This window comes from Gadus morhua, chromosome 22 (genome assembly GCF_902167405.1).
Source record: "Gadus morhua chromosome 22, gadMor3.0, whole genome shotgun sequence".
NCBI classification, from domain to species: Eukaryota; Metazoa; Chordata; class Actinopteri; order Gadiformes; family Gadidae; genus Gadus; species Gadus morhua.
In genome coordinates this window covers 20,324,988-20,335,803 of record NC_044069.1, presented here as the reverse complement: position 1 = coordinate 20,335,803, position 10,816 = coordinate 20,324,988, and positions in this window count along the sequence as shown.

Genomic DNA, 10,816 nt, shown 5'->3' with positions numbered 1-10,816 from the left:
AGGTATGTGTTAATACTAGCATTCCAGCATTCAAGGTATGGGTTTCTAGCATTCTTTAATATCTAGAAATCGAAATTGTTTCCGGGACCCAGTCGAGCGGCGGACCTTCAGTGACCAGAGCCGGGAACAGTTGGCTGGACGCCATGAGGAAGAGAGCCTGGGGGCTTATGCCACCGACGTCTAGCTCTACGCCCAACATGGGTACCCTGAGTGTCCCACGGCTGCACAGGAGGATATGTCCTTCCAGCTCTCCTACAGGGGCTGGAGTCTCTAGCCCCCCCCCCCCCCCCCCCCCCCCCCTCCCCCTGGTGGGGCTCTCGATGAAGCAGAAGGGGCGGAGATGGAGCTCTCAACCCGACCCAGCCAGCAGCCGTCCACTGCCTCCTTGACGCAAGTCAAGCAGGTGGACTGCCAGGAAGTTCTGGAGGGAGCGTCGGGGGTTTGTCAGGCCGGGTCTGGACCAACCGAGCGCTTCTGCTATCGTCGAGGGGAGCCTGGCCACCTGGCCCACGAACCAGATCCCTACAGCCGGGGGGTCTAGTGAGGGGACCACCGCCCCAGCCTCTCCATGGTCTGTGTGCACCGGTCACAACGGAGGCCTGTGTATTGGCTGCAGCCTCGATGGTCGACCCTGCCGGGCCCTGGTAGACACAGGGTCGACCGTCTCCCTGGAGCCTACGGGCTTCTTCCCGGGGCCATGGTAGCCAGACGACTGCCGGCTGATTACGTTGACGGGAGAAGAGACTGGGATGAGGGGAGGAAGCGGCTGGTCGTCCGGGTGGGAGATCGGGAGGTGGAGCACGAGTCCTGGATTGCCCACATCCATGACCCGACCGGTACATCATCGGCCGGGACCTGCTGACCTGTTGGCAAGCCTGGGTCCACGTGTCGGGGCGCGGCCTCGCTCTCAGCGTGGGGAGGGTGAGGTCGCTGCGGGTCGACCTCGACACGCAGCAGGCGGACGGGGCAGCATGCCATCGACACAGGCTCTGGCTGGCCAGTCGGGGGACGGGACGGGGGGGTCTGTGAGATGGCTGCTGGGCGATGCCAGAAAGGGCAGACCCAGCTCTCCAATGCCCCTTTCCAGTGGAACCTGGAGGTGTCCCGATGGCGGTGGTCCCCTACCACACCCGCTAGGCTCAGGCTAACTCTGGGGTGTGGCAGAGAAGGGCCTATGCCGCCCAAACCGAAGACTGGCGTTCACACCCGGGGGGAAGGCAGGGGTGTACTGTCCCGGAAGGAAGGAGTGTGCGCCGCCACTGCGCAGCCCCCTGCAGTAGCCCCAGCGGCCCCCTGCAGTGGCCCCCGCGGCCCCCGGAGCACTTAAAGAACTATGGGCTCGGTGATGGGGTTATCGAGGATGACAGGGAAAGGGGCGCTATGAAGCTCAGAATGTCTAGCCAACACATTATAATTCAAATAGTTTTATAACTAATTATAAATAATTATTTAAAAGTTGTAACGGGCTGATTGTATCCTTTCTTCATAGGTTATTGATATTTTTTATGTAGCCCTATCAGTTCATAAGACTATGCTAAAGCAAGTCCGCCCTTTGGGCTATGTGTGCCTTCTTTCCCTGAAATGCAAATGGAATGTAAGCACCTGTATCTCCTGCCTCTCCTGCCTCTTTATACAAATGCAAACGCATTTTGCTCATTGCATTTGAAGGTGTAATTTGAATTTTGAATTTGCCTCTTCCTCCCCTGTCAAGGTTCTGCCTCACCAAAACAAAGTGGACATTTGTATAATTCTCAATGGACAATGCAACATTTGAAGATAGTTAATATGCATTAATATACGTTCTTAGCATTGTGCATTTTCATTCATAGTCAGGTGGTGAATGTCAATTAGTTGAGATGTTAGTTAATGCAAAGTTTTCCATCGCTGCCATGATGATTTATATGGACGCAGCTTTGAGTTTACTAAAATCAATGTCTTTGCATTCTGTAGTAATCTGAACTGTTCAGTGCTATTCTATTTAACTGATGAGGACATTTATTCTTCTTTGGGACAGATTAGGGGGGATGTCAAACAACAGAAGTTCATATTCGCTCCGAAAAGCAGAAAGAAATTTAATCCAATGGTTCTTTCTTTTAGAATTACTTTTTGTTTCACAAGATAATCATGAGTTTATGCATTAATACTGTGTTGTATGATGTTCTTTCAGGGCGCACTCATATAGGCCATCTATCATTTCCGGGAAAGTTCGGTGAGTGTTTTTCCTGGTTAGTAGTTTTTTTTGGTGCGTGGGGGAATCCTGGAGTTTTCACTGGATGAGTTTGTGGTCAGTCCGTCTTTTGCTAAACTTGAGAAATGCAAAAAAGCAGATCTTTTGATTGTGGCAAATTGTTATAATGTGCATGTGCAATACAGTGCCAAGAAAGCAGCTAGCTCAAACAGGTGCTATGTGCAGAGTTGGTGGAGCAGGGCGTCCTACCCAAATCAGCTGCGGCTGGTGACACGGCGAGTGACGCACCGATGGCAGAGGTGAAAGTGGCGGAAGCTGCGGGCATGTTTGCTGCTGGTGTGGAGCTTGGGCCGGTCACGGATCCTCTCATGGGTACCATGACCAAAGAGGATCTCCGCATAGCCCTCCAAATAAAGGAGGTAGAGACCAGATATAAGCAGCTAGAGGTGCAAGCCATGCATCTGCGTATCAGTGCTCTCGAGCTTGAAAAAGGAGCCCATGGCCGCAGCTCTGTTTCTGCTCCTGTTTTTTGATATTAGTAGGGACATTGCTTTTGTTCCTCCATTTCGTGAGTCTGAGGTTGACTCGTATTTCAGCGCTTTCGAGCGGATAGCTGCCGCCCTGAGTTGGCCCAAAGAGTTCTGGTCCCTTCTTCTCCAGTGTAAACTAGTTGGGAAAGCTTAAAGGCCCACTATGCAACTTCGGGCATTCCTTGGCTGTTTTCTTGATTTTGGCAGGCACATTTCTCTACACAGCGCCCCCTACAGCTTCGTAGTAGATATTTCACAACACTGTCGTAACAACTCGTTGACGACCCTTCCCCATGCACTTCTACGCGAGCCATGTGCATTTGTTTTCAAAGAAGCCGGCGAATGCGTGGAGCCATGTCCGAAGTAGATGTTCATAAAGTGTAGGCAAGGTTATACATTTTTAAAATGGTGTATTTGTATTGCAATAAACATAAATCCATCCTTTTTTATAGTTGACGGGGAGAATTTATATCCTAGATTATAATTGTTATATCTTAGGTTGAACAGAACAATCAGTGTAAGAGGTTTGGCCAACATAATAATCTAAATAAACAAGAACCTGGATTCGGGGATTCAGTCTGTATCTGGGGGACGAGACGGACGAACAGCAAAACACCCATGGAAACAAAGGTGTTTATATGGTTGCAACCAAGCAAGCTAGAAACATACAGGGCTCACAACAAAACGGTCGAGAAAACAATTTTTACAGGGCTCACAACAAAATGGTTGAGCAAACACATTTGTACAGAGACTATCAACATCAAGAATACCACGAAGACAAAGTTCACCCAAGGGTACTTTCAATTTCAAAAGCAACACGGCCGAGTCGGCGTCTGTTTTGCAGTCTTCTTTTTCTTTCAGTTCACGCTATTCCTGAAAAGCTTGCCCAAAGTTTACTCGTGTCTGGCCTCTCTGTCGGTCAGTCTACCTTTTCTCTTCTTCTGTTCCTCCGACATTGGGTTTCTCTGTCTCTTTTTAGTCGGCTGATCTATGATGAATATAACAATCCCTTAGTTGTTTGTGTTTATATCGAGCCGGTTCCCTGTTTCGGGGTCTGTGCCGTAAAGCACCAACGCCCGGAGTTCAGAACTTTCAACGCGTGAAGCTTAGCGACGATAGCCAATCAGCGTGGAGCTTGACCCGACGTCACTGACAGAGAGTAGTGACCCTTGCACAGAAGGATACGGCCGACATCTTTCTTTATTCTGGGTGGAAATAGTAACATAGTTACGCCATTAAATGCGTTTATGGAAACATTTTTAGCGAGAAATGTGCATTTTACTTTCATAATGTTCGCTCGGTAAATGTGAAGGATGTTTGGTTCGATAGTTATGACGAAGAGTGAACGCTCCGTTCACTTGCATGGAGAGCGTCTCTGGTTGCTAGACTATTTCTCTGCTGATCAACACTACGAATGCTGGAAACACACCAGACACACCATGTGAAGTTATTTAACCCGATTATCGTTATTTATGAGTCTTTAGCCCAAGTGAAGGAGTTCAAGTACCTCGGGGTCTTGTTCGCGAGTGAGGGTACTATGGAGCGTGAGATTGGTCGGAGCAGCGGGGGCGGTATTGCGTTCGCTTTACCGCACCGTCGTTACGAGACTCTGTCCATGCAAGTGAACGGAGCGTTCACTCTTCCTCCATTGGGAGGTGTTTCAGGCACGTCCAGTGGGGAGGAGACCTCGGGGAAGACCCTGGACTAGGTGGAGACCTCGGGGAAGACCCTGGACTAGGTGGATAGATTATATCTCAACACTGGCATAGGAATGCCTCGGGATCCCCCCGTCAGAGCTGGTCAATGTGGCCCGGGAAAGGGAAGTCTGGAGCCCCCTGCTTGAGCTGCATCCCCCGCGACCCGACCCCGGATAAACAGATGACGATGAGATGAGATCGTTATTTATATCCGAGATTATTTAATCTAACCCGATCTAAACTCTATCATGCACCCAAACACGGCGGCGTTTGGGTTTCCTACCTCGGACTCTAGCGCAGCCACATGCGCGTTGGGCGCGTTGAACCATTTTTGTGACACACAATGATCAAGCGTCAGGTTAGGCGCGTTAGCGTTATCCAACGCGAGTAACGCGGTTGGTGTGGCCGTACCATTAGTCGATTGATCCATGATGAATGCAACAATTGCCTCGCAACTGGCTGTTTATATCTAGCCGGTGCCATGTTTGGGTGTGTGTCTGTGCCGTAAAGCATTTTCGAAACTACAATCTGACTACATTTTCGAGGATACTTCCGTTGCGTCACATCCGGATTGTGTCGGTCCGAACAGAGCAAGTTGCATATGCGCTTTTTCACTGGAGAGGCGACATGGGTAAATGACACACCCACCAATCGACCCAGAAATGGATGCAGAACCATCAGCATAACTCTCAACCTGCATACTTAATGTAATTTTGGCTAAAAAAGTTGCATAGTGGGCCTTTAAGAAGTCTGTTCCAGTCTGTCTATTGAGGATGGTCTGGATTATAAAGTATTGAAAAAGACTGTGTTGCAGGCCTACGAGCTGGTCCCCGAAGCCTATAGACAAAAAATTAGAAATAGCGAGAAAACTGCTAACCAGACATATGTTGAGTTTGTGGGTGACAAGAGCGTTTTGTTTGACATATGGTGCCAGGCGTGTAATGTTAAAACTGTGGCGGAAATGAGAGAGCTCATTCTGCTCGAGGAATTTAAAGTGTTGGCCGGAACGAATTGTTGTCTATTTGAATGAACAAAAAAGAGTCATCGGTGACAAAAGCAGCTGTGCTGGCTGATGAACTCACAAAAGCGTTTTTTCTATGCCGGCAGCTCGTGTTTCACAAACTGTATGCCTGAGCGTAGAAATAGATCGCCAAAGCTGATGCTTAAAAGCACCTCACCAGCTGCGGGTGACAGCCGCGAGTGTTTATATTGTCATGAGCCAGGCCATTTGGTCGCTGTTTGTCCGGCTCTTAGAAAGAAAGGACAATACAGAAATCCTAAACCTCCCGCAGGTGTGGGTTTCATAAACACCGCGTCCCCGCCTCTAAAACCCACGGAGTTGTTACCTGAACCAGAGGTAGGCTACACGTGGAGGTTGACCCTCGTTTCAAGCCGTTCGTTTCTCACGGGTTTGTTTCGGTAACCGGCGAGGAATCGGATAAAGTGCCGGTAACCATTCTCCGAGATACAGCCGCCTATCATTCATTCCTGCTGGCTAGTGTCCTGCCACTCTCAAACGACACTTCGTATTTTTCTGATCTGCTAGTGTGGGGAATTAAAATGAGTGCACTTAACGCCCCACTTCACATGATCCATTTACATTCACCACTCGTGTCGTGAAAGTTGCCGTGCTTCCACCGTTTCCGATTGATGGCATCTCGTTTATTTTGGGTAACGATTTGGCTGGAGGAAAGGTGTTCCTCTGCCCGAAGTATTAATGGTCCCATTTCGGTTGCGTCTGTTTGCTGCCCCGCCTCTGTATCTTCTGCTGTGTCTGTGCCAAACTTGTTTCCTGTGTGCGCAGTTACGCGCGCACAGGCTCGTAAATTGGGTGAAAATGTGGATTTGTGTGAATCATTTATGGCTACATTAGATGAGGGTGAGCCCTCTTCATTGTTTCCCGCAACTGAGTGTGAAAAGGTAAACTGTGTCAATGAGTCTGATCTCTTTCCTGCTGACAAGGACCTGAGTTTAAATGTGACCCGAGATATATTGATTGATGCTCAGAGAAATGATCCGTCCCTAACTTCGTGTCTGTCCTTTGTGTTTTTTCTGGACAACGGTGTCTTGATGAGACGGTGGAGTCCCGACTCCAGTGAGATACGCGTTGTTAATCAGGTGGTTGTGCCAACAGACTATCGAGCGCAAATTTTGAGTCTCGCACATGACTCCAGCTTAGCTGGCCACCTTGGTGTTAAGAAGACGTACCATCGTGTGTTGCGCAATTTATTTTGGCCCGGGTTAAAAACCGACATAGTGAAGTATTGCCGCGCCAGTCACACATGTGAAGTTGTGGGAAAGCCCAATCAACCGGTTCCTCCGGCCCCCATGCACCCAATCCCGGTGTTTGGGGAGCCGTTTGAACGAGTGTTGGTGGATTGTGTGGGTCCGTTACCAAAAACTAAATCCGGACATCAATACATTTTGACGGTGATGTGCGCTGCAACGCGGTACCCTGAGGCCATCCCACTGCGCACTATCAGAGCCAAACCAGTTGTGAAAGCTCTCACTAAATTCTTCACGTTCCTTCGCAGCCTGTCCAAGTGTACACAGATCACAACCCATTAGTATTCCTAGCACATATGCGCAATTCTAACCAGCGGCTTATGCGCTGGTCTCTTCTCCTGCAGGATTTTAATCGACAAATCTTTCACAAGAAGGGTACAGAAAATGTAATAGCAGATGCTTTGTCTAGGTGTTCCTCAGATCAGGAAGCAAACATTTAGGTGTATGTTTGATTCTTGGGTGTTGGGGTGTTATGACTGTGGTCATTTCTTTTGTTCGGTCTGCTGTGTGCTTGTGTGCCCTGGGCCTTTTTCTTTTTGATTTTGACATGCATAGATGAGTACGGAGCCCCTCTGGTGTTCTATATATCTATGGTGCTCATGCCACGGAATAGAGTGGCAAAGTCACGCCCCTTCCGGTAGAGCTCATGGGACCTATGAGATCGAAAAATATGAATGGGTGTCAATCATGGACATAATAAAGGTGTCAATGGAGAGAAAATAATTATTTTCTGGTCCCAGTCTTTATATGCCCTGGATTACACATATGTTGTTTGTGGATTTAAATGATAATTCTTCATGCAAAGAAAACTAAACATTTTCGTGAAGAAGTTTGATAATTTTAGGTTTTATGTGAGGCCGCTTTGTGAACTACAGCTCTTCGCTGCTCTCGACGCATATGATATACGTCACCACACCCGCACTTGGAACTCGGCACAGAGATGGCGATCTCTCTGCCCCACTTCACCGCTTTTTCCATGGGGAGGATAAAAGCATCGAAAGAGGTGAAAACCACTATAAATCGGGGCACGTGCAGAGTTTCAGTTAGGCCGATGGGAAGATTGTCGGTCTTCTCCACGCCAGTCGCAGGGAGCGTGACGTCACATACGAGCCGTGTAGTCTTTCTCGTTGTGTTTTCTCTACAGCCTTTATCTGAACAATTGCACAATAAACGGTCGAACTCTTTGCATGAAAAATTATCCTTTAAATCCACAAACAACGTATGTGTAATCCAGGGCATATAAAGACTGGGACCAGAAAATAATTATTTTCTCTCCATTGACACCCATTCATATTTTTCGATCTCATAGGTCCCATAAGCTCTACCGGAAGGGGCGTGACTTCGCCACACTAGTGATGTGGATTTGAGTACGGTTTGCGTGCTCGCACTAGCCAAACAATCTAGACTTGAGCACGGTAGCTACAGGGGTGAAAAGGACTTAGGCACGGTACAGATGGCCTAGTGTGAGTGCGCCCTCAAATAAAACCTAGATTTTTGAGTGACCCACGGATGAAACTTCTTCTTCTTTGGGACTGACTCGTTTTTTTGTGGAGCCCAATGGAAGTCTATGTCATTTTATAAATATAAAAATAAAATCCATTCTTCTCTTTCGTATGAAAGAAGTCATCAAGGAAAAGTAGGAATATACATTTGGGGAATCTAGCCCTACATGAAGTAACTAAAAAAGCCTCAGAAAATGCTCCATCTCGTGACCTCTCACCAAGGGCTCATTTCTGTGACTTTGAGCTAATACAATAACAATTTTGAGCGAAATGTACAGAAACCTTTTTACACGCCTTAAGGCACTCGTATCTATCTCCTTCTCCCCGTAAATGGGGAAGTGAAACCAATGCCAATTCTGCCTATTTAAGGTTGGGGGTCGCGCCCTTTATGGTGCCCTTTCAAGATGGATAGATGCCGAACTGCATATACATTTTCCTATGGGTCCCAAAAATGACATATCCCAGATCTTTAGTTCTAGCACTTGAAGAAAAAAAGTTGGGCCCGCGAGACCTTCTCCATCAGACTGTGGTAAAAAAGGCAGTTTTGGAAATAGGAAGGTCCTACTGCCCTGAGACTTGAAAACCTTGTTCCAGGGCCTGACTGGGACCCCCAAGACAAGGGGGGATCCACAACTTCCTGTAGAGCTAGAGGCACCAATATTATATGTAAACTTGAGGCCCTCTTTCATATAAAACCAAACAATGTAATAGTGGTCATGCGCCCACCATGGAACGTTTTCGAATAAGCATGTTGCGATTAAGAAATTTTATTTCTGCAACCGTTCAATTGGTTTAAAAATATTTGTTTTGTTGAATGCTTCAAAAAGCAAAAAACAAATATCACATGAGCGGTATGTGGAGCACGTCGGTGGCTTTCAGATCCACTCTTGATCCGAGTTCCGCTGCAGACGCCCCGGGGCGCCACCTCGGGCAGCGTCCCGTCGTAGAAAGGACGAAGGCCGTCAGAAGATACTAAGATATTAGGTCTTGTGCTTAATATGATGAGTGGTAATGGATGGCGCTGCGATGTGCAGCACCAAGGCCTTGTGCAGTGCTTGAAGTTATAGAGGGGCAGTATGGCATTCCCGGTATGAGTGTGCTCTCATCGGAAACCACAACCAACTTTAGTTCCAATGCAGACACACTGATTGTTCATACAACTAAGAAGAGGGTTGGAACACAAGTTTCAATGAAATTGCAATGAGAAGTATTATTATTTAATGGCATGCGAAGAACAGCGCTGTTCTGCATGACAGGTTGCCAAAAAGGGAAAGAAATAATAATTACTATTTACTAATGATTACTAATAATTATTATTAGTAGGTAGGTAGAGCTTTTTGATGCACGAAGAGTTTGTTTGTGAGGAAAGATATGTCGAGGTATGGTTAACATACAGGAAAAATAAATCATTTGACAACTTATTTAAAGTGAGTTACAGGGTACATGTCAAAGGACATGCCAATACTGCATCAAAACTACAAATAATGGGTTACAACCAAATTTGCTTGGCCGCCACCAAATTAAAAAGTTACTGGTTGTGCCAGAAGTAGAATATGTCAGTCTTGAGCCCTGCCATATAACAGAAAAGTAGAAACTCATTCAGCAACTTCAGAAAACATTTATTTCCAAGTCATTAACCACTAAAGACACACCCACACACAAGCACAATGTTTGAGGTGTGAGCTCAAAATGTACATATTATCACAATTTGGTTTTGCATAAGTTGCCCATGACATCCTAACCACTGAAAATGAAGCAAACGGGAAGTTTATGACATACCACCACATTCATGAAGGTTAATTACTACTTTCTAAACCCTTTTCATATATTTCCTGATGTTGTGAATTGTGAAATCTATCGTATCACTGGAACCCTTGGGCCAAGCCGAGTTTGACGCATCCTATGATGTATTTTTCCGCCATATTGGATATGCCGAAACCTCGATTTGACCAAAAACCTTTTGAAGGCCTCTCTTGTCACAGATTTTGTCTAATCTTCTTAAAACTTGGCAAACACCCCAGCAGGTGCTGCTGCGACAGGAGACAAACGAGTGGAGGCATATATGCTATGTAACGTTAGCCTGGGGCTAGCTAGGCTACATTATGAGACATGTCCAAAACAAAGTAGAAAACGCAGAGTTACGTATGTAACTCCGGTTCTATGAATCCTGGATGACCGGTGCATTAAGCACTGGATTTATCCGTCTCGCGCATGCGCAGTTCGAGTACCTATACCAACAAGGTCACATGTGACCCTCGTGACACCGGATTGGCTATATAGCCCGGTGTCGACAGAGGATCTGTTCCCAGAATCTTCCCGCGAACCACGAGACTTCTGAGTGACCTGTAACTCTGGCGGTCATCCAGGATTCATAGAACCGGAGTTACATACGTAACTCTGCGTTCTATTTCATCCTTACTGACCGCCAGAGGCGGTGCATTAAGCACTGGATGGCCAATAGCAACAACGTCACGAAGAATCAAAGCGCTCACCTACTGACCAGAGACAGCAGAGCTTGGCATCAGGGCCACGCCCATTGGATGGGGAGTGGCAACGTTGACCCGGTAGAACCTGGAGAATGTGCTAGGCGACGCCCATGACGCCGCGGCACAG